This window comes from Tachypleus tridentatus, chromosome 8 (assembly GCF_004210375.1).
Source record: "Tachypleus tridentatus isolate NWPU-2018 chromosome 8, ASM421037v1, whole genome shotgun sequence".
In the NCBI taxonomy this organism is placed as follows: domain Eukaryota; kingdom Metazoa; phylum Arthropoda; class Merostomata; order Xiphosura; family Limulidae; genus Tachypleus; species Tachypleus tridentatus.
The window spans coordinates 12,665,842-12,688,905 of NC_134832.1; the positions used below are offsets into that span (position 1 = coordinate 12,665,842).

At 33.5% G+C, this 23,064-nt stretch overlaps 1 protein-coding gene across 3 annotated transcripts in view; it reads left to right on the plus strand.

Annotated features, from left to right (window-relative positions):
• The first annotated feature begins 14,087 nt into the window (after positions 1-14,087).
• Positions 14,088-23,064, plus strand: part of LOC143258543 (uncharacterized) — a 46,260-nt gene continuing 37,283 nt past the window's right edge. Inside the window, exon 1 of one of the 3 annotated variants that reach the window (XM_076517673.1) lies at positions 14,088-14,220. The gene's annotated coding sequence lies outside the window, so the exon portion shown is untranslated. The remainder of the gene's footprint in view (positions 14,221-23,064) is intronic. The other 2 variants (XM_076517671.1, XM_076517674.1) reach the window with 2 other exon arrangements.

A 23,064-nucleotide genomic window follows, 5' to 3' on the forward strand; every position in this document is an offset into this window, starting at 1 on the left:
TTTTGCAGTGTAAGACTAGAGGGAAGGCAGCTAGTCATCACCACACACCGCCAACTCTATAGCTACTCTTTTACCAACGAATAGTGGGATTGACCGTCACATTATAATGCCCCCACGGCTGAAAGGACGAGCATGTTTGGCGCGACGGGGATGCGAACCCGCGTCCCTCGGATTACGAGTCGCACTCCTTAACGCGCTTGGCCATGCCGGGCCAATTAGAATGTAAGTACTAGAAAATATATAAACGCAATCCAACATCTTGTGGCTCAGCATATCATAGTATAAATCGAGTTTCGATATTCATAGTGGGCAGATTCATTGCATAGCTTAGATACAAAAAGTGGTGTACGCCATTCACAAAAAACTTGAGTTACCAAACGGCACAATATTGATTGTGTGCACTGTAATACGGCAGAATACTATGTGTTTTCAGTTCCTTTTGTTAATATGTAAAATTACGGTAATTTTCATAATTCCAAGTTTGGACGCAGTGAGGCATTTACTCAGCTCTGTATTTCAGTAATGAACTCTGTAAATGTGCTTGTAATAAGTTATTATCCGTGCTCTCTGCAAGAAAAACAGATTGTGACATAATTAAATAAATCGTCGTTTTTCTTATTGATAAATCAGATAATTATTAGTAGTCACATTCTTTGAATGAGGTGTCTTATGAACACATTGATCAGTCATTGATGATAGAGTCGAGATCAAAGCTATTTCTGTGTACTATTTAATTTCAAGTAAGACCACGTTATACCCGGAAGATTTTTAGGAAAGTTTTGCGGGTTTTTAGTATTCGTCAGACCCTTAAAATAGAGCTCTAGTGATTTTTAGATTTACGGCTGCAAAAACACAAGTTCGGCATTTGCCATAATACCATAATGGACTTTCAGTTAGGGGTATTACATATTCCAGGGTTCAAGGGATTTGTAGTTTGCTTGTCTTAAATAGATGTCGAGCATTTTGATAAATTTTTGTAATAATACAAGCTTCACTTGAAAGTTATCTTACTTTATTTAGTTTACAGTTGCTGGTTGATGTTGGGTTTGCTACTTAGATTTAATTAACAGTAGTTTAATTGACTGGGGTTACAACTGAAATGGTAAGAGAAACTAATGACGGTTCCCCTCACATTTCTTATCAGTTCAATACATATATACGAAAAACACTTTTTTGTATCTCGTATTTCTGTTAAGTAGTGTTTTATTTTTATACTTAATTAATGGTTTTGCCACTTATGCATTTGTTTCCTGTCTTTCTCTTTTGCAGTTAGCTAGCTCTAGCTGATTACAAGTTAAATCTAGATGGTTTGTTTGTAATTAAGCACAAAGCTACGCAATAGGCTATCTGTGCTTTGCCCACCACCGGTATCAAAATCCGAAATCTATAATTGCATCTGCAAGATAGAAAAATTTTAACATTCATGTAAGAATTATATCGTAGCTTAGAACTACACGTAAAATTTCGGAAGATCCATTGTGTTACTTAATTATTTTCGCTGCAAATCCTTGTAACGCATATATTTACTTTTTCAACGAAAATAAACCAAAGAAAAATCTTTTCTACTTTTTGGAATGTAATTGCAATTCAAGTTTGTAGTATTTTAAAGCTATAAATAGCAGCCTGTTAACTGCAGTGTTTAGAAGTATGGAATAATTAATGAGAAAATAAACATGACCTTTTCAACGAGAAAGTCGCCCCCCAGTGGCTCAGCGATATGTCTGCGGACTCACAACCCTAAAATCCGGATTTGGATACCCGTGGTGGGCAGAGCACAAATAGCCCATTGTGTAGCTTTGTGCTTAATTCAAAACAACAACAACAACCGAGAAAGTCTGTGTACCCACTATAGAGAAACTGCCACTTAATAAAGTAGTATATAATTCAAAACAACAACAACCGAGAAAGTCTGTGTACCCACTATAGAGAAACTGCCACTTAATAAAGTAGTATATAATTCAAAACAACAACAACAACCGAGAAAGTCTGTGTACCCACTATAGAGAAACTGCCACTTAATAAAGTAGTATATAATTCAAAACAACAACAACAACCGAGAAAGTCTGTGTACCCACTATAGAGAAACTGCCACTTAATAAAGTAGTATATAATATACAATTTGGCCTGTTTTAAAATTAAAACGGTTTTTTTTGCATAAAGTTATTATCACACAATCAAAAATATTTATTTTGTGTATTCTTTCTTAAAAGTACACGAGATAGGGGACATCCTGATTATTTTAATTACGTAATATACAAAAGTAAAAGATTGTTGTTGTTTTTGGAATTTCGCACAAAGCTACTCGAGGGCTATCTGTGTTAGCCGTCCCTAATTTAGCAGTGTAAGACTAGAGGGAAGGCAGCTAGTCATCACCACCCACCGCCAACTCTTGGGCTACTCTTTTACCAACGAATAGTGGGATGACCGTCACATTATAACACCCCCACGGCATGGAGGGCGAGCATGTTTGGCACGACTCGGGCGCGAAACCGCGACCCTCAGATTACGAAGCGCACGCCTTAACGCGCTAGGCCATGCCAGGCCCAAAAGTAAAAGATCGTCTGGATTTCAAATGTTAAAATGAGGGATTAATTTCCAAGCGGTGGACATAACTCAGATAGCCCATGTGTTGATTTGTGTTTAAATAAAAAGAACTTCATTCAGTTTTATAAAATATTCAATAATAATTAAAAGTTTCTTTTACACAAATCTATGTTGAAATACCCATTCAGGAACAAGAATGGTAATCGATATACATATATGAATGAGTTTTTTTAATGTCAAGAAATTAGTTAAAATTATTTTAAGTATCTTAGCTTTATTCAAGTTGAGTTAAATGCATTTGTGCAATTGATGTTAAGAGAAAACTGTTCAACGATCGAAATAAATTTAGTTAGTTTATAAGTTTGAATCCCAGGATGCAACGACAGATGTATTAGATGCACCTCGAGAAATATCTATTGGGTCTAAAATTCAAACGATGGATGTATAAGATACACTTCTAGAGTTATCTAGTGAGTAATATTATTTAAATTATTTAGTAACTATTTGTAAAAAGTATAATTTAGTAACCCAGTCACTTCAAAAAAATCAGAAATAAGTCTTATCATTTCTTAAAGGCTATACTCTCACTCTAAAATGTCCCTTATCTTTAACATCATTTCTGTTAATAATTACAATTTCATTGAGCCTTATTTTCCTACGCCATTATCGATTTCCTGTTTGACAAACGATCTTCTTTATCAATGATACTCTAAGTCTCCCATCATAACAATCAATTTAAATTTTTTTGAATTTTATATTTTACACCATTCTGAGCCAACTTTTTCCTTTACTTGCAGCCACATTTATTTTTTTTAACTATATGAGGAACGTGTTTATCTTGAATATTTAAAAATTAATAATAAAATATTTTCCATACTAGATCAATATGTTCAGTTAAATCAGTTGTTCAAATTACAACTGGTAATTCATGTCACATCTTTCCAAAATTAGCTTTTATGAAATTTGTAACGAGTAAAATGCTACATCTAATAGCGTAGTGATCACTTCCACCAAGATATTGCCTAATCTACACTCTCTAAACGATGTCTTTATTAGAAGTTAACAACAAACCGAAAATATTATTGTTTCTGTTAGTTATTTGACAAACTGTGAAAATAAAAACTGTCTCCCGCAGGATTTAACTCTAATATTTCCTAATCTACATGTCAACCCCCCAGTAAGTATAACTTAATAGTTGAAATGGTCATTTTTATTGTGCGATTTCGCACTAATTTTAAGATTCACCTAGCTGTATGTAACATTATAATTTAGTTCGTACTTCTAGCCATAATACTATTTCTGACTTCCTAAAAGTCATCATTAGCTACTTTGTCCTTTGGATGTAAAAGCTTAAGTTTTTCTATAAATTCTGCTGCCATTTCCCTAGTTTATACCTCTCTTTATCTATCATCTCTATTTTGTATAGAACAGTCTCCGATTTATCTTCCAACCTGCACTCTTTACAAACAAATTGTATATTTTTACTACAATTTTCTTTAGACGTGCAAGCCAGTCTGCGGATCCCAAATAAAATCCACTTCTTGTACTTACCGCTCTCTACATACTTAACACTTACCATTGTAGTCTGGGATGGTGAATAAATAATAAACACTAAATACAAGTGGCCTATACACCAAAGATAGAGTTTCTCTTCAGTTTGTGCAAAGCTAATCGAAGCTTGTATGCGCTAGCCTTCTCTAATTTAAAGTAAAATTAACAAAGTTAACACACAAGATCACATACAAAAGTTGTAATGATTTCAAAACAAGGCCCAAACCTCCAGCTTTTTCGAATCTTTTACTGTTCTTATTAAGGAGAACAAAGGGTTATGCTTTATCAATGGAAATACACACGCAGTTGGGCACAAGATAATTATTTGCATCCAAAGTTGTCAGTGTCAGATTTAGTTCAGTATAGTTTAGTTTATAATTGGTTTGTTCTAAAGGCTTTTATAGAATATACGGTTTAAGTGACGTCGACATCTGTGTCTATATATTTCATTGCATTCATTAAACATAACCCTTTATTCATCTGAAGAAGAATAGTGAACTTTCTGAAAGCACTCTAGTTTATGTCTTGTTAGAAAACTTTAATATAAAGCGATAGACTGAAAGGAAAGCAACGCTACAGACTGCCAACATTTGGGTTACTCTTTGAAAAAGTGAAACTCACTGTCACATTATAATGTTCCTATGTTCTGAAAGGGCGAGCATATTCGGTGACAGGGCAAACACTATGGTGACAAGAGTAACCATATGAGGTAGAGATAGTTATGTTTGTGTCAAGGTTTGATAAGAGTAATCGTACGAGGTAGAGATAGACAACTTTGTGTCATGATTTGAGAAGAATATCGTAGGAGGTAGAGATTGACCTGTTTGTGTCAAGGTTTGACAAGAGTAATTGTACGAGATAGAAACTGACCTTTTTGTGTCAAGAATTGACAAGAGTTACCGTACGCAGTAGAGATAGGCCTGATTGTTTCAAAGTTTGACAAGATTAATCGCATGAGGTAAAGATAGACTTGTTTGAATCGAGGTTTGACAAGAGTAATCGTATGAGATAGAAATTGAATTCTTTATGTCGAAGATTGACAAGAGTAATCGTTCGAGGTAGTTACAGAACTGTTTGTGTCAAAGTTTGAGAAGAGGAACCATACGAGATAGAGATAGATCTGTTTGTGTGGAGGTTTGACAAGAGTAACTACACGAAGTAGAGATTGATCTTTTCGTATCAGGGTTTGATAAGAGTAATCTTATGAGTTACAGTAGTACCTGTGTGTGTCAAGGTTTGACAGGAGTAATCATATGTGGCTCAGATTGACCTGCTTTTGTCAAGGTTTGACAAGAGTAATCTACGTGGAAGAGATCGACTTTTTTGTTTTGAAGTTTGATAAGAGTAATCATACTAGATGGAGACTGGCCTATTTGTGTCAAGGTTTGACAAGAATAATCGTACGAGGAAGAGATAGTCCTGACTTCACAGTGACAAGATTTGACAAGAGTAATGGTACGAGTTAGGGATTGACCTGTTTGTGTCAATTTTTTACAAGAGTAATCGTATGAGATAGAGGTAGACTGTTTTGCATCAAAGTGTGACAAAAGTAATCATACTAGTTAGGGACAAACTTGTTTGTATCCAGGTTTGACAAGAGCAATCATTCGAGGTAGAAACAAACCTGATTGTGTAAAGTTTGACAAGAGTAATCGTACAAGGTAGGTATTGACCCTTTCGTGTCAGATTTTATCTAGAGTAATCATAAGACATGAAGATAAACATGTTTGTATCAAGAATTGACCAGCGTAATCTTATGAGGTAGAGATAGATTTGTTTGTGTCATGGTTTGAGAAGAGTAATTATATGAAATAGAGATTGACCTGTGTGTGCCAATGTTTCACAACAATAATCGTATAAGACAGAGATAGACCTGTTTGTGTCAAGGTTTTACAAATGTAATGTTACGAGATAGAGATATATTTGTTTGGGTTGAGGTTTGACAAGAGTAATCATATGAGGTAGAGATATATCTGTTTATGTCAAGGTTTGACAAGAGTAATCATATAAGGTAGAGATATATCTGTTTATGTCAAGGTTTGACAAGAGTAATCATACAAGGTACAGATATATCTGTTTATGTCAAGGTTTGACAAGTGTAATCGTACTAGGTAGAAATTGTTCTCTTTGGGTCATGGTTTGACAAGAGTAGCCCTGTTTGTGTGAAGGATTGAGAAGAATATTTATACGAGGTAGAGATTGAACATGTTGTGTCTTGGTTGTCAAGAGTGATCATACGAGGTAGAGATTGACTTGTTTGTGTCAAGGTTTGACAAGTGTAATCGTACTAAGTAGAAATTGTTCTCTTTGGGTCATGGTTTGACAAGAGTAATCGTAAGAGTTAGAAATTGACGTGTTTTTATCAAGTTTTCACAACAGTAATCGTATGAGATAGAGGTACACTGTTTTGTGTGAAGTTTTGACAAAAATATTCATACGAGATAGAGAGAGACCTGTTTGTGTACAGGTTTGACAAGAACAATTATCCGAGGTAGAGATTGACCTGTTTGTGTCAAGGTGTGATAAGAGTAATCATTCGAGGTAGAGATTGATGTGTTGGTTTGAAAGTTTGTTAAAAGTAGTCATACGAGGTAGAGATAGATCTTTTTGTGTCGAGGTTTAAGAAGAGTAGTCATAAAAGGTCGAGATAGAGCTGTTTGTGTGAATGTTTCACAAAAGTACTCAAACGATGTAGAGATTTACCTGTTTTTGTCATGGTTTGACAAGAGTAATCGTACTAGGTAGAGATAGACGTGTTTGTGCCAAAGTTTGACGAGATTATTCGTATAAGGGTGAGATTAACCTGTCTGTGTGAAGGTTGACAAGAGTAGTAATACGAGGTAGAGATTGACTTGTTTGTGTCAGGGTTTGAGAAGAGTAATCATACGTGGTACAGATATAACTCTTTTTGTCAAGGTTAAAAGAGTAATTATATGAGGTGCATATACAGCTGTTTATTTCAAGGTTTGACAAGAGTAATCATACAAGATTGAGTTCGACCTCCTTGTTTCAAATTTTAACAACAATAATCGTATGCGGTACAGATGTATCTGTTTCTGTCATGGTTTGACAAAAGAAATCATATGAGGTAGAAATTGACCAGTGTGTGTCAAGGTTTTACAAGAGTAATCGTATGAGATAGAGATAGACTTGATTGTGTGAAGGTTTGACAAAGTAGTAATACGAGATAGGGACAGACCTGTGTGTATCGAGGTTTGAGAAGAGTAATCATTCGAGGTTGAGATTGACCTATTTGTGTTAACATTTGTCAAGATTCGAGGCCGAGATTGACTTGTTTCTGTGAAAGTTTGACAATAGTTCTCGTAGGAGATAGAGTTAGACCTGTTTGTGTCAAGGTTTGACAGAAGTAATGTTACGAGATAGAGATAGACTTGTTTATTTTTAGGTTTGACAAGAGTAATAGTACAAGATAGAGACTGACCTGTTTCTGTCAAGGATCGACTAGAGTAATCACACGTGGTTCCCATATACCAGTTTGTATAAAGGTTTGACAAGAGTAATTATATGAGGTAGAGACTGACCTGTTTATGTCAAGGTTTGATAAGAGTAGTCCTATGAGACAGAGATCGACCTGTTTGTGTCAAGGTTTTAGAAGTGTGATCGTAAGAGTTAGAGATTGACGTGTTTGTGTCAAGTTTTTCTAAGAGTAATCGTATAAGATAGAGGTACTCTGTTTTGTGTGAAGGTTTGACAAAAATATTCATACGAGATAGAGACAGACCTGTTTGTGTACAGGTTTGACAAGAACAATTATCCGAGGTAGAGATTGACCTGTTTGTGTCAAGGTGTGATAAGAGTAATCATTCGAGGTAGAGATTGATGTGTTTGTGTCAAGATTTGACTAGAGTAGTTATTGACATAGAGATGGACCTCTTTGTGTCAAGGTTTGACAAAAGTAGTCGTACAAGGTAGAGATTGTTTTGTTTTGGTCAATGTTTGACAAAAGTAATCGTATTAGGTAGAGATAGACGTGTTTTTGTCAAAGTTTGACAAGATTATTCGTAGAAGATATTGACCTGTCTGTGTGAAGGTTTGACAAGAGTAGTCATACGAGGTAGAGATTGACTTGTTTGTGTCAAAGTTTACAAGTGTAATCATGCGAGGAAGAGATTGACGTGTTTGTGTCAGGATTTGGGAAGAGTAATCATACGTGGTACAGATATAACTCTTTTTGTCTAGGTTAAAAGAGTAATTATATGAGGTACATATACAGCTGTTTATTTCAAGGTTTGACAAGAGTAATCATATGAGATCGAGATCGACCTCCCTGTTTCAAATTTTAACAAGAATGATCATATCTGGTACAGATATATCTGTTTCTGTCATGGTTTGACAAAAGTAATCATATGAGGTAGAGATTGAATTGTGTGTTAAGGTTTTACAAGAGTAATCATATGAAATAGAGATAGACTTGATTGTGTTAAAATTTGACAAAGTAGTCATAGAGATAGGGATAGACCTGTGTGTGTCGAGGTTTGACAAGAGTAATTGTTCGAGGTTGAGATTGACCTGTTTGTGTTAAGGTTTGTCAAGAGTAATTGTGCGAGTTAGTGGTAGAGCTTTTTGTGTTAAGGTTTAATAAGGTTAAGCATACAAAGTAGAGATTGACCTGTTTGTGTCAAGCTTTGAGATTTGTAATCATACGCTGTAGAGAGTGTGCTGTTTGGGTGCAGGTTTGACAAGAATAATCGTACGAGGTACAGATTGACCTGTTTGTGTCAGGGTTTGAGAAAATTAATCATTTTGACAAAATATTGTCCTGTTATGTTAAAGCTTGACAAAACTGTTATCTGCTATGTTTGCGATGATACCTAGACCCTTAGCAATGTAACTATAATTACGATATTGACAGGAAAACAAAGACAAGACTAAAATTTAATAATACCCAGAACTGTAGAAATGTTATTGTAATCAAAATGATATCAGGAAAATGTTTACCAATTGGACTAAAATGTAATAACATCCAGAAATTTAGCAATGTAATTATAATCACAATGATAACAGAAAACGTTCTAGTAATTAGACTACAATGTAATAACACCCAGAACTTTAGTAATGTAATTATAATCACAATGATAACAGAAAACGTTCTAGTAATTAGACTACAATGTAATAACACCCAGAACTTTAGTAATGTAATTATAATCACAATGATAACAGGAAAACCTTTTTTACTTCTTCACTTCATACATAATATGGGAGTTGGCTCCCTAAAGACACCAATTATATAGTATATGAAGCTTTGAGCGTTCTACATATTGCAGGCATCTAATGTTCATCTATTATTGTATGGTGATACCTGTTTCATCCTGTACTTAAGCTTAGTACTTTGGAACACTAAATATCAGTAAAAACGCTAACTTCAAAAAATAATGATGACATCATTTTACACGAGAATTATGATTTAAAAAATTACTACTAATTATTATGACTAAACAATGGCATTATGCGCTGCCCAGGAACACATAAAAAGGATTTAGCTTCAAACTAACTTAGTGATAAGTAAGAGTAAAGTTATCTCGACCGAAACAAGTCCAAAAAAAATGAAACAAATCTGATGGGCTGGACACTTTCTGATTTGGTATCTTAGTGACGGTTTCTTGTCTTATTTTAGGCTTAATAGGTAGATAAATAAATGAAAGTGAATGGAAATAATTTTTACTGTAAAACTTTCTGCCATTGTTGATTTTATAGCGTGCGTAGTTGTAATATGTCTATTGAGTATCTTCATATAGAATCTACCGACTCTATCAAAAAACGATACAATATTTGTTGGAACATACAATTTTCGCTTTGATATTAAAAGCCGTTATAAAGCAAGGTTCCTTAGGAAATATTTTGAAGGGGTTTTTGTATCTAGCGTGCTGACAACTAAAAATAAAAAGCACAATATTACCCCTGTCTTGATATTGGAACAGGCAAATGAATGTTTTGATTCATACGAACAAACATCATATATCCGAAGTAAAGAAGACGTTCATTACACAGGTACTGGAAGAATCACGAATAATTCTTAACGTTGTTTGTTCGTTTTTTTGAATTTCGTGCAAAGCTACTCGAGGGATATCTGCGCTAGTCGTCCCTAATTTAGCAGTGTAAGACAGGAAGGAAGGAAGCTAATCATCACCACCCACCGCCAACACTTGAGCTACTCTTTTATCAACGAATAGTGGGATTGACCGTCACATTATAACGCTCCCACGGCTGGGAGGGCGAGCGTGTTTGGTGCGACGGGGATTCGAACCCGCAACCTTCAGAGTACGAGTCGAACGCCTTAACACACTTGGCCATGCCGGGCCAATTCTTAACGAAACAAAAGCTTTCATTCGATTTATATTTTTCTGTTGTAAAATTCTTTGATTTATAGATTCAGATTACTGGTGTATTATACAGCCTCTGTATGTCTTCGTAATAGAACACTGAATTGAAAATCTGTTGAAACAAAACAAAGAATATAGGGTTTTACGCTTTGTTCTCGAAGAAAAAAAAAGCCGATAGGAAAGAAACAAATTTAGAATAGTAAAAGTCTGAAGACGGCTCGAATGGGTAATGAAGAAAATTTTACTATAAAGATACAATGTCTCAACGAGATTATATAAATATCTTGTCCAAACGTTGTACAACTAAAATAAATTTTTGTGCATTACTCATTCAATCCGTCTTCAAAGTTTTATTTCCTAAAAAGTGGGTTCCTCATCATCAAGTGTAGGATAGATTTGACTCATTCTTGCTACTGTATTTTTTTCTAGGAAACAAAAGTACGTATTAGAAGTCTTAACCACTCGAATGACTGACGGTGAGTCACATTCAAACATTAGCCACAACTCTAGGGGCGACAGAAATTAATTTGAATTTCAGTAGGAGGAGACCCTGCTTTGATGAAACTGTAACGACTAATAGCGAGCGCCTTCAGCTTAGTTTTAAAATCAGGAATGAAAAAACTTACTAGCCGTATATGTTATGCTTACAGTAGTCAAAACCATAGAAATAAAGTCTGAAGCGGATGGGGGAAAAGGGAGTCGTATAACCAAAGTGAGAGGGAAAAAAACCTTTATAAAAAACTAGGAAGTTTGAAACGGTAAAATAGTTATAAAATGTAAATAGTGATATATTTGTATAAGTGGAACAATACGTACGGCACTACAGTGTCAGTAAAACAAACCTAGACCCTGTGAATGTGATACATTTAAAATATGATATTCAGAAATTAAAGAATTTATATGCTATATTTATTAGAGAGCAAAAAGATCTACAATTTGCCAAGAAATGCACTACTTGACAACTTTTAAACATTTTAAATGCAAGTTGTGTTATAATCAAGAGTGTCGATTTTATACGCTTATCTTGGTAAGTTTAAGCACTATATCTTCGATGTGTGGGAATATAACTCGCAAGATTTTTATATCTGCAATAATTCCTTGAATAAGAAAAACTGAAGTATTGTATATGACGTATCAAAATTGATGTAGTGTACACAACACCTATACTGCTGTATTGTAAATAACGTATCTATGTTGATGATATATCTCCTTTTAATTTTTATTCCAAGCATAACCTAGTAACTAGTATTCAACCCTGGAAATCTGAAGGTCTCAGGCTCGAGTGATGGTGTTGCCAAATATGCTTTATATTTTCAGCTGTGTGTAAGTCAGTACTTAGGGGGAGTTATCTGCATAACATACCGCTAAAGGGTGACACAAGTGTGTCGACCTCAAGGGTGATGTATAAAGATGATAGCGTCATAGCCACTAGAGAGGATGAATTCATAGTTAATGGAGTGTTGCCAGAGGGTGCATAGCTAGGATAGGCGAAAGACAGATAAAGCACTGCTAGGTGTAACGTCAGAGGGTACGGGCAGATGTAATGATAAAGGAAGTTGTTCAGAAAGAGTGTTACTAAGCCATCATAATGATCTTATCATAGTGTCTTATCACATTATCAGTGTCTAAATTTAATAATGGTACAATTAAAACCATTGTTTTAACAACAATCTTATTGTTTCACCAACTTGTCTTTATGTCATCCACATAAATACAATTTTTATTGTTTCTAACAAAATGTTTCATTTTACACATGTTACTTTATAGTTCTAGCATAAATATGTTTACAAAGGCGGACGGTGTTTCTGTAGACAGATAGTGTTGTTATCAGTAAATGATACTACTCGGCGAATTTTGTTGCAACGGTTTTACAGGCAGATGGTCTTACTTAGCATAACGTTGATTTTTCAGTTTCAGTTTGTAAGTAAAACATTAAATACATTTTTCATAGATGGACAGTGTTACTGAGGGTATTATTTGTATAGACATATCGTGTGTTTTACAAATGTGTTTCTATACTTCCGCAGGACAGCAAACAAATTCCAACTTTTCCAACATATGTTTATTTTTATGCGTTCAAATTTACTGACACTTTTAACGTACTTCTGAAAGAATTTTATCATACCTAATGCTTTTTTGATAAATATGGAACAAGACAGGCAATTTTGATTTATCACATTAATTATAGTTTTTATGTTTATGCATACACTTTACAGTTATTTTCCCGAAAAGAACGCTTATCTAAGTATCATGCAATAATAATTCAACATACAAGCTTGCACTTTCACTAGTTTGTCTTTATGCTATTCATGTCGCACATGTATCCAATAGCCTTTCTTTTACATATTTTTATTCAAAGTTTTTAAGGGCTGAAGAAGTTATCATTACAAGGTCTTACTAAGATTATTGTTTCTTTAAGCAGACAAAGTTTCTACTCAAATGGTGTTAGCATTGCAGCATAATAGTTGAAAACAAATTCTGACTTTGCGTTCGCCTAAGACAAGGGTCGGAAACACATCCGAGAGCAACAGGTATGAATACCTGTTTACTTCTCTAACTCCTTCAGTTATACGATAGTTAACGAATAATACGAGTAAAATTCTTATCTTGGTAAAGCCCTGCCCTGTTGACTTCGTTTCTAGACGGAGAACACGATGACGGCCTTTGCTACTGATTCTTAAAGTCATAGATTTTCGCATGTTAGGACAGTCTTAACTTAAAATAATTTTATAGCCTGAGTGTAAGAATATCTTGCATCGGAAAAGGCTATTACGTATCATTCACTAAAACAACCAGTTTTCTGAAGAATTTCACTACTTACGAACGCCAAACAATATCAAAAGTAATTCTGAGAGAGAACCAGGGGTGAAATTCTACAAAAACAAGTAGAAGTACTCAGCTAGATAAAGTGGACCTGTTTTTGAAAAAGAAAAAAATATATTCGTGTAAAATATAAAAAAGAACAAAGCAGCTCAAACAAGTCCCGGTACTAGTATTGCCTTAACAAATAAGTTTTGGTACTTAGTACTGGTGAATATCGCAAATTTCACCTCTGAAGAAGACAAAGAAAAAGGGTGTGGGTAGTGAGATAGATACGTAGTTACAAAACAAGAAGATTGTGATGTGTAATGAGATAGATACGTAGTTACAAAACAAGAAGATTGTGATGTGTAATGAGATAGATACGTAGTTACAAAACAAGAAGATTGTGATGTGTAATGAGATAGATACGTAGTTACAAAACAAGAAGAGTGTGATGTGTAATGAGATAGATACGTAGTTACAAAACAAGAAGAGTGTGATATCAGGGTAAAAAATAAGTTATTAAAAAGTCAGAATAGAGTGTAACTATGAAGTGAATGAAAAAACTAAACTTGATTAAAAAAAGGACCGACAAAAACAAAAGGATCCGACAGCCTAAATTAGACGTTAGCCAATAAAGTTTATTATTTGTGTTGGTTATAAAATCTCTGGTTTTGGTGAATATTAAACCACCATTTATGTATTTCGTAAATTTGACGTATATACAAAATTAAATTTTTGTTTTTCATTCTTTCAGATACGTAGGTGGCCAGCCAGTTGTACTAGTTTTGAGATCGGAAATGTTGAGGGTTAGCTATGACGTAGTATTTCAATCATATAAGGCAACTTGCCAATGGTATCGAAACAGCTAAGCTTAATATCACAAGATTCGAATAGTGCTGTTCCATTCATTTGGTGTCAACATGAGATTTCTCTATGCAAAATTGATTTTGAGTATTTTTCTTTTACGAAGCCTTTCCACGTGAGTCTTCGTTTAAATAGTGTTTTATAGCATATATTTTTATAAAATTAAGATATCGCAAATATGCAAACTTATTTTGATCTGCGACTACACAATGGGTTGTTTGCTTTCTTTCAATCGTGGGGAATTGAAACTTCCGTAAACTTTCCACTGCAGTAACGGGTAGGAGAACCCGCTAACTAATAGTTTATACATATAATATAATATATATAATAGTTTGTTCAGTTTTTACAGACCTTTTAACTGCTTTCATCAAGCCCCCAGTTGCACAACGGTATGTCTCCGGATTTACAATATGAGGAACTTCAAAAAAATAAAACTTTTATCAAAAATTAGTTTTATCGTTTGTTTACTGAGTGGTAAGAAAAGATTTGCTTATTTATTATCTAGGTTATGATTAAGTAAGAAATATGGTTATCAGGTTATCCATGACAACATTGTAAGATAGAATTGTTTGTTTTGGAGCGAAGCCACGTCAGGCTATCTGCTGCGTCCACCGCGGGGAATCGAACCTCGGATTTTAATATTAAAATTCCGTAAATATTACCGCTGTCTCACAGAGGGACGTCAAATAGGATACATTTTGTATGTTTGTTACAAATCTATCAGGGTTTCAGTTTTTATTTGTTGTACAATGTTTGCATTCTGAAAATATTGTAAATTATTTAATGAACATTATTTTAATGACAAATTTAAAATAACGTTAAACGTTACACAGTACACAGTTCGATACAAAATTCGAGTTTTGTCATTGTTAGTTGCGTCTTAGCAGAAAGTATCTAATTTTAGAAACTGAAAAGTATTCTTGATTTTTGAAAATATAAAACCGGTAATGATACTTTCATGTACGCGTGTTTTTGTTTATTTATTTTAAATTAACACTAATAATTAACTTTTAACTATTTTCAATACTTTTATATTGATTAATTATTGTCAGTCATTTTCCAGAGTAAAACATATTTGATTCCTGGTGTACAGGTGTATATTATATATACATATATATTAGTGCGTATAAGTTAAGCATAACGTGTATAAAAGACGTTTTTGCACAAACAATCAGCAATCAGGAAAAGCTATATTTATATATAGACATATACCAAAATGCGGTAATTATAATATTACGATTATTCAATACAGTTTTCGAGCTGATTTCATGTTGCATTGTATGATACTTTGTCTTTTTTTACTTTTGCAAAAGGCAAACTTTTTTAATTTTATGATGAGGATTTAAAAGATTTTTGAGACTTAATGGTATACAGAAATAACTGTTATTTATAGATCTGTAATTACTTAAGCTGCTGCTTGATATTAGTATTACCCAAACTAAATCATAAGATTTTTGTTAATATATATTCGTATATATTATTTTATATTGGTTTACTATTTATTTACACATAGTGATTTACTGTAGTAGTTTTAAATTTTTATGTATTCTAAAATTATAGTATTATAAGGTACCTACTGATGCTCGTTAATGTTGAATTACAGCCTAATTAAAAATGTATTTCTCATGCTTTTGCTTTGGGAACTTAATACTTAATTACATGTAATTTATGTAGTATTTTTCATGTACAAAACAACGAGAAACAACAATGCTAAGAAGCGAACAAAATGAGTTAAATATGGATTTAGTGTGCAACTGAAACGTTAAACAATTAATATATCCATCCTATATTAATTCACTTTGTCCATGAACTCCTCTTACGGTCTAGTTAGGCTATTGCATTGTGGCTCAGAAGGTATCCTTATCAACATGGCATAGCCCCACTTCCCTTATTTATTCGGGATACTAAAAAGGAGGGATAAAATGCAACTGAAGATCACCTAAGAGAGTTTGGGCAGGCTTGCAAGATCACTGAATATGAATCTTGCATCAGATTATGCATTCTTAACTCCTCCTCGCGATTCTTGGATGCCATTTTTGAATCTGTGCTCGTATCCCCTCCTCATGAACTTGGTACACATGCTCAGGCATCCAAGTGGGGTATTACAGGGCATGGACTACTTTGATGTAACTATAGAAGGAATTAGTGATGTAATGGTTAATTGGTACATTGGAGCCTTTGTGGATCATGAGAAGGGGGGGTATTTAAACCCTCAACGAAGCATGGGTATTTTATGCTAGTGACAACAAACACCGTTTATAATCTTACGTCAGACATACCAAAAGTAAATAATAAACATATTTGTCAAACTGACACTTAATTTACGGAAAAAAAACTTAAAACTCCTTTTATTTCTTATAAATATGCTAACTGGAAACACTTCAAACTGTGACAGAATTCCACTATCACGACATTAGAATCATTACTAGTTTCAGTAAGTACTGCTTCACAGGAAATCTCATGTAATCGGATAATCAGATGTGGAATACAGTTTTCCAACACTAACGTATTTCAACATAGATATGTCATTTTATGTTGAGATTTTTGTAAAATATCTCTTCGAATAATTCCTTGTCATGATACAGGGGAAACACCGAAAATCTAAACAACCTTGACTAGATCCGGCCAAACATTCTTTGTCTTCAGTAATTCAGTCTCGTATATGTAAATATGTTGACAGACTGGCTCGTGAATAAGTGGACAGGATTAAGTAGATGGATTATAACAGAAGTATAAAGATAGAGGAATATGATTTTTTTTAAAACTAACTGGACGAACACGTAATACCCATAAGAAATGTAATTAGATAGCTAAGTGGATGGATGGATAGGTAAATAAATAGAAGGATAGAGAGTGATACAATTAAAAGATAGCCAGGCAGATGAGTGGAACGGATAAAATTTAACAAAGCAGACCTGTGATACGGTTGTTACTGAGCAACACAAGTAAACCATTTGTCTTTGATGAGGAATGGTATACCCTTCGAGAGTGCTATGGTTATAGGATTTTGTATTCTTGTCTTAAACTTCTTTTTTAATGTAAGTGCTTTCTTTACACCAGGATGAAGATAAATAAACGATATACCATTAAAATCGCTAGTAAGACAGATAAATGATAGTATATGAAAATAGTAAAACTGACAACTGTTCTTTTAGAAAGAGCAAGAAAGATATGATACTATTTGAAGCTAGCAGAAGGAACAGATGATAGAATTAAAACTATATAGAAAAAGTGATACTTTATTAATATCTATCAAGAGAGAGAGAAATAATACAATAGGAAATCAGATAGACAGCTAAGTGCTACATTTAAAATTATCAAAAATAAAAGCAGTTAAGTGATACTATTAGACACTAACAAAGCAAGTAGATAATATTATTAGAAATGTTGTGGTAAACGGTCTACAATAAAGCGCACAGCATATGGGCGATACAATACGGAAATGTTCACTACGCAGAACAAAATAGCAATGTTATCACATGGGAACTGGTGTGGTGTGGAATTCCCACTTACATATGTAAAGCTATGAGGGTTGAGGAAATTCTATTTCTCAACCATTGATAAACACTAATTGTATATATTATTACTAAGTGCCCTGGAGAATGTGAAAAGAACACCCTTTTCTAAGTTATACTTATTGTTACACTCTTTTCTAAGCTGCATTTATTATCGCTACACGCTAATATCTGCATGGATTACAAACAACCTTTACTGAGTTATACATATTTAATGTTACTACGCACAACTGCGTGGATAATTTAAGCACACTCTTTTTTTAAGTTAGCATCATACGTACACTAATTTGAAAATTTCATAACTCTTTCTTGTTTATATGTGGACAGACGTACGAACATGCATGCCATGATAGTTATTGTAATATTGTTTATGGCCCCCCAGTGGCACAGTGGTATGTCTGCGGACTTATACACTAAAAACCGGGTTTCGATACCCGTGGTGGGCAGAGCACAGATAGCCGATTGTGTAGCTTAATTCTAAACAAACAAAATATTGTTTATGGGAGAATGACGTATACATATCTTTAATAACTGCTATCACATACCTTAAAAATAAAAAAAACTCTACAACGTTTTTCCCTAGGCATAAATTAGATTCTAGTTTTAGAAATATTTATTCCCTATGCAATAAAGACTTAAAAATCCTCAAATTACAATACTAAAAACAAACTCTTTATTGTAAATGTTAGAGCTGCTATACTTATAAACAAAAATCGAAGTAGCAACTAGTATTATCAAAGTTATCAAAGTGAAAAATAGTCAGTATGGATAACAAACAAAATGAAGAAGGAAATAGAAGTGTGGGATATTTAAAAACATTTGAATGATTGAATTTAATTGTTAAACTAGGCTGTATATTTTAAAAGTTGCTACCACAGTAATAGGCAGTAAAAGGTTTTTTTTCACTTATTCCTTACGACTCGTAGGTAAGAATTTTCTTTTTCTAAATAGACAATGTACATGTTTTATATCGACATTGAAATTTATTCACTTACCGTGTTTCCATAAGGCCGCGAGTCCAGGCGAGTATTTTGTTTATTAACTTATGATATGTACGAAATGAACATCTTCTGGGCATTACCTGCTGGCTTTTGGACTTCCTGGATAACAAGAAAGTTAGGGTAAATGTAGAGAGCATCTACTTTATGTATTTCGCGAGTCTTAGACCAAGTCGGTAGTAACTCATTCCATCCATTTATTTGCGTGTTCTAGACAGATTAGTTAGCAATTAACTCAATCGATTTATTTGTATTTCCTAAACCAAGTAGTTAGTAATAAACTCAACCGTTTCTTCGCAAGTTCTAGAATAAGTGGATAGCAACTCATTATATATTTTAATATATAACACAATAGTCTTTCCATACTTTACAAAAGAAGTAGAGTGCTCATCTTAATAAACAGTTTAAAATTCGAGTTACACAATTCACTAAACCTCAAGCCATTAGACAAGTATTCACAAGTTGGAATCACACTAATTTTGGCAAACTTACAGGACAGTAACTTTAGAACAACTTTAGAGGTCGGTGCACCGTTCATTCTTTCGTTAGTGAGAATTTCCTTGCTAGTAATATTTCTTTGTTCCTGCCATAAAAAATAAAACTTGAAAAGTCAGAGAAGTTTTTCAAGGCATTGTTTGGAGATTCCAACAAGTAACTGCCATGTGAGCGTTGTTTACACAAACAGTCAGCATAAAGTTGGTGAGATTAGGTTTCACATTTCTTGGAACCGAATATTTTGTACCTTAACTTAAGTGTGATATTGTCCACTAAAATTTCCCTAAGGTTTGTACAGTTGAGATAAACTAGTCAATGTTGTAGTGGCAGTATAAGCCCTGGAAGACTGTCTCTAGTTCATGTCAAGTAGACATGATGTACAGCTTTAGCTATGATTGAGTTCAGAGACTGTGTTCATGGTAAACAGGTTGAAGCACTTTTGATGATATGAGAATAATTTTTTCATCTTCATTTAACTTTGCTGCAGCTTTTAAGTGTTGTTTCTAACTGACTGTATATCCTCTAAAAATGTCTTCCATGGGTCTGCATATTTAGTTGACACTAAATTGGAGGTTAACATTTCAAAATAGAACGGTTTGATTTTAGGGTTTACTACCTCTACCACAATCATTAACATTCAATTTTCTTAATACATTGTTTTGCATTTAAACTGATGTTTAATTCTGTCCTACATTTAAGTTATTTCATAGTAATACTAGATATGTTATTCCTTTGTTAATGTCATGTGGAGATGCAACAGTTTTAGTCATTTTTATGAATTTTAATTGGATTATTTTTAGTAGAAAACTATCATACCTAAACGTTATTAAGATGTATCTATTATTTACCCTTACTTTAAGATATGATAACACGGGTTGAGAGTTAACTACTTCGTTGTTAATTACAGGAAATGTTTTATTCAGTGTATATACATATAAAATATCGAAATATCTCCTTTTCTTGTGAAATTATAATAAAACTGCTTATTTAGAATGTCAAAAAATATATTTTGTTTTCCTGATCTAGTAGAAAGAAAATGTTATTGGCTTAACTTTAAATTCCCCTCCCTCACCACCACCAGGTATTATCGATTTAGATGTCGGGCTTATAGACTAATTACTAGGGGTATTGTATAATATAGAAGGTTATTAGAGTTTTCATATCAACAGAGGTTAATTATAAAATATTGCTAGAGGCATATTTCAAGAAGCCACGATAAAATGTTCACAGGTACCAAATGTAGACTTAGAATCTTCAAGTTGAACGGAATCTTATACATATTTTGCCTAAACAGCCAACCATTTTATAGGATTAATGTATAGTTCTCCCTACTTTTGAGCTATTGGCCAAAAAGAGACGAGCTAATTAACAGCAACCAGCCGCTATAATAGTTTTGTTAGGTTTTGTAACCAAATATTGAGATTACTTGCTATTTTTTAACGTGCACACAGCTGTAACTATGAAGAATATTTACTGATGTAACGATTTAAGCCATAGTCCCTACGATATGCAGCCCGGAACGCTAACATTTAGGCAATGGTCGACTCAGCAACAAATACCATAGAATATGAAACAGGTTTTGCTTTGTGGCGACCGTTCCACTTAAAACTGTTGGATGTCTTGGAGTAAAGGTGTTGAGCAATCTGTAATTAGCATATATTATAAGCGTTTTCTCCTTTGTCGGATTTAAGTAGTTTTTTCCAATACGACAGATCTATACATCTTTTCAGACTGGGTAAGACGGCATCCTGATTCATTCATACAATGAATTTTAACTACCTGTAATAAACTATCTAATTTTTATTTTCATTCCACTTCCGTTAATTTTTAGTCAAATTTTGCCCTAACGATCTACCTTTCCAATGTTTTTATCTTAACTGGAAAGTTGTATATATATCCTTCCATGGCTGTTTGGCAGGAAAATTGATGAATAGTTTATTTGACTGTTCTGCAAAACAATAAAGTATGTGTGCGCTGTTCACAGATGCGTTGAAAGGCCAGCTTAGTGAATGTCACATATTTACCTTTAACCTCTGAGTTCACTTAAAGAAGTTATAGGTTGATCTGCATTGCAAAGTTTATTATGTACTGCAGAAATGTTTTTCAAATATTTGTTTCTAATATTGAAAGAATAATAGCATCAACTTGATGAGTTATATCAAAGCTTTGTCACTTATTAAAAGGTCACTCATTACTGTAGGGAGAACAGTTATCTTCAGACAACTTGACATTTATCATTTTACTTTAATTCCTTACGTAGACACTCATAAACTTGTTTAATTATTTAAATGCAATATTTCATCACCTATTTGTGTCTTCTTAAGTGTATTTAATTATATTTATAACACTGAAATATTTTCTATCTTTGTCAATCATAAAAAATAGGTTATGTGCATTCTAAAATAAATTCTTTTGAAGGTTAGCTTATTGATTGGATTTTTCTTAAGTTTTAGTGACTAGTATTATGGCATGACTTTGCACGTGCTACGTTTGCTTATAATTTAGAGAATGACTGTAATATCACTAACGTATTCGCGATATTTCAATTTCCACAGCAGATACATATATATAGATTCGCACTCGATTTGCTTATGGTACTTACAAGAGTTAAAATCAAAGGGAAAATTTTCAAATAAAGAAAACCTGCGACGTGTTGCAGAGAAGACAAAGAGAAATAATACAATTGTTCGTTTGTTCATTATCAAATATATTTAATTGTTTTTATGTAAATGAGTAGAAATTGCTATTCAGACATAAAGCACTGTTTAATCAGAGAGCCATATCCCTTGTAAGATATAATGTTTCATGAGAGAGCTATATCCCTTGCAAGACATATTTATGTTGGTATATGCGTTGTGTTTCAGTGTAATTTTGATGAGCAGAAAATGAGACTAAGCTTCAATAGTCGTGCATTAACTCATTCATGAGACAAAATATTGAACATTATCATCGTAGTTCGACTTCCTAAGAAGTAATAGTAGCAAGAAAGGAAACGGAAACAATAATACATCTCAAAAGAAGCTCGGCTTTACGTATCTACAGTAAACAAACGTTAACTACATGTACAAATAAAATATCACACGATGAACACTTTCGAAAACATCACACTACTTCATCTTCATGATCAGAACTCTAAAAAGTAATAACACATTCTCGTTCGGAGATAACAGTTAAACAACAACTGTAAGGTTAAGAAATTCTATATAGCTAGACTTTATTCAATCCACTTAACATAAAATAATGTTTTGAAAATATTTGTTTATAAGTTGTATACTTAGCCACAGTGAAAATAAAGTTTTTAAAGACGAAATTATATTATAACTTTTGGTACTTTTATGTACATAAACAAATAATATAGACAACCATATTATTAACACATGTACAGTTACGACAGAAAGTGTTCGTACCCCTGCGTCCCGAAAGGTTTTTTTCTCATAACTTAAAAAGTATCACGATTAGGCTAATAGAAGTAGGATGTATTATAAATATTATACTAACACACATCTACATAGTTTTTTATGTAAATTAAACGACAAATAAACTGTTTATAAACAAATAACCAAAAATAGGAGGAGCATAAAGCGTTCGTACAGTTCAGAACGTATGAAAAAACTGATATTCCCGTAAAAATATTGTTTAGTTTGGCGAATAAACTACATTATACCATTCCAGAACTAGACACTGGGTTCATAATTATTGAAATTTAGCCAGCAAACAATATACTTCCGGCGATTTAGCGCCGAAAAAAAACCGAATTATTGTAAAATACAAGTCTCGTGTGTCTTTTTCCGGTATCGCAACACAACTTAATGTACCTAAATCTACTGCTCAAAGCATAATTGCCAAGTTTAAGCTTACAGGATCAACTGCTAACCTCCCTCGTTCCGGAAGCCCCACCAAAATTCCAGAGAGAACCAAGGGGAAGGTTCTCAGAGTAGTTAGTAGGAACCC